We start from the raw sequence: 2,500 nt of genomic DNA, 5'->3' as shown, positions 1-2,500 counted from the left end.
GCGTCACGGCGGCCTGCGGTTTCCAAGCCCCGCTGTCGCAGCCCTACCCCCTCACCTGCCCGTGCTCCCGCCTCCCGCGTTGCTCGCTCGCTCGCTCCCTCGCCCCGCTCCCCGCCCCGGCCGCGGGCTGAAAAAGATACCGACCCGAAGCGCTGCGCGCCGCGGGTCAGGTCGCGCCCTCGCCCTCCCCGCCCGCCCCCGCCGCCGCCTTTCGCCAGCGGGTTTGCCTCCGCCCGGGGAGCTGGGGCTTCTCTTCTCCGAGAAGAGGCACCGCGTCCCCGTCCCCCGCCCCCCCCCCGCCCTCCCCGGCCTGCCTGCCTGCCTGCCTGCCCGCCTACCCGCGCGCGGGGCTCCTCGGCCGTCGGCAGGACGCCCTCGGCCGCTCGTGCTGCGCCAGGCCCCCTGCTCCCGCCGCCGCGACTGACTGGCTGGCCGGCCGGCTGGCTGACGGACTGACCGTTGGGCGCGCCGCCAGCCGCCGCCCACGCCCAGCGGGGGGCAGGGGGCCGGTTGCCAGGCAGCGGGGCGAGCGCGCATGCGCGGTCCGCGCGGTTGCCGACCCCCTGCGCCGCTTCCCGCGGCCCAGACGGAGCAGAAACGGCCGCGCGGCTGGGGTGGGGCGGGGCGGGGGGAGGCCGAGGGTGGGCGCCAGGGCGAGGGCGGGAGACACCGCGCTCCTCCGGGTCTGTCTAGGGGGCAGGGGCGGCTGTGTGTGTGTGTGTGTGTGTGTGTGTGTGTGTGTGTGTGTGTGTGTGTGTGTGTGTGTGTGTGTGTGTCTGTGTCTGTGTCTGTGTCTGTGTCTGTGTGTGTCTGTGTGTCTGTGTGTCTGTGTGTCTGTGCGGTTGAGCACGCCTCCGTCCGGCGCGGGGGGGGGAGGGGGGGGGCAGTGGGGGGCAGATAAGCGCCTCGGTATCTTTTACGAAAAAACTTAAAAGCTAAAAGAAATTGAAACGATGGCGGCGGCGGCGGCCTTGGCGGGGGGGGGGGACACGACGACACCACGCCGACCCCACCGCCTCCCGCCGGAAAAAAGCCACCAAGCCAAACCCCAAAACGAGCCGAAAGAAAAACCCCACCAACCCCACACCCCACACGCGCAACCCCCAAAGCTCCAGACGCAGACTCGTAGAGCGTCTGCACGGATCGGGAGGGTTCAAAAGCTAGAATCGTAGAATCGCGGGCACCGTCCCGCACCCACGAGAGGGTCGTCACGTCCAGCTCCTGCCCCTGCGTGGGACAAAGCGCCCCGCCGTTCCCGGCCTCCGTCATCCGGTCGCTTCCTGAAGAAGGGGACGGGCGCGGGGCCGTGACCGCCTCGCTGCCGGGGCCCGTGGCGCAGCTCTGCCGCCCTCCGGGCGAACCACCTTTTCCCACCCACCGTCCGACCTCAACCTCCCCCGGCTCCGGCTTCCTGCCGTTCCCTCGGCTTCTGTCGCTGCTCCTCAGCAGACAGCAGAGAGAAAGAACGCGTCAGCGCCGAACCCTGCGGTCGGGAGAAGAGGGACGGGGCGACCACCGTATCGCATGCCCTTCAACCTCGATAACGTGCCCGGGGGGGACCGCGTACGAAGCGGCTGGGACGCTCAGCCCTCCCGCCCTGGCGCCGCGCAGCCCGCCCCCCCCTCCCCCCCCCAACCGCGGTCCCCCCCCCCCCCCTCCGGTGAGGAGGCCGAGTCTACCCTCTCGCGAGCGCGGCCGGACAGCGGGGCCGTCCGAGCCCCGCCACTCCAGTCCAGCCCAGTCCGCTCCGCTCCGGACCGGAACAGCCCGGTCCGGTCCGGTCCGGAATAGTCCAGTCCGGTCCGGCCCAATCCGGTCCGGCCCGGTCCGGAAGTGTCCGGTCCGGTCCGGTCGGGTCCCTTCCGGTCCGGTCACGTTTCCGGGTCCCGAGCGCCTTGGTAGACGGCCCCATCCGCGCCGCGCTCCGACGTGACGTCTACCCGAGCCCCGCGAAGGGTCTACCCCTTTCCCCCGCCACTCGGCCTCGGTCTCCCGTGAGGAGGCCGGGTCTATCCTCCGGCGAGCGCGGCCGGACACCGGGTCCGTCCCGAGCCCCGCCAGTCCGGTCCGGTGCGGAACGGAACAGTCCAGTCCGGTCCGGTCACGTCCGGACCGGTCCGCTCCAGAACAGTCCGGTCCGGTGCGGTCCGTTCCGGTAGAGTCCGGTCCGGTCTGCTTCGGTCCAATCCGGTCGGGAGCTGTCCAATCCGGTCCGGTCCGTTCCCGATCCAGTCCGGTTTGTTCCGGTCCGGTCCGGAACGGTCCCTTCCGGTCCGGTCCGGTCCCTTCCGGTCCAGTCGCGTTGCCGGGTCCGGAGCGGCTTGGAAGACGGCCCCTTCCGCGCCGCGCTCCGACGTGAGGTCTAGCCGAGCCCCGCGCGAAGGGTCTACCCCTGCCGCGCCGCGCTCCGACGTGAAGGTCTACCCCGAGCCCGGCGAGGGATCCACCCCTTTCCCCCGCCACTCGGCCTCGGTCTCGCGTGAGGAGGCCGGTCCGCTCC

Source organism: Caloenas nicobarica, chromosome 25 (genome assembly GCF_036013445.1).
Source record: "Caloenas nicobarica isolate bCalNic1 chromosome 25, bCalNic1.hap1, whole genome shotgun sequence".
Classification (NCBI taxonomy): Eukaryota; Metazoa; Chordata; class Aves; order Columbiformes; family Columbidae; genus Caloenas; species Caloenas nicobarica.
The sequence above is the reverse complement of the archived record's forward strand: the minus strand, read 5'-3'. Positions refer to the sequence as shown.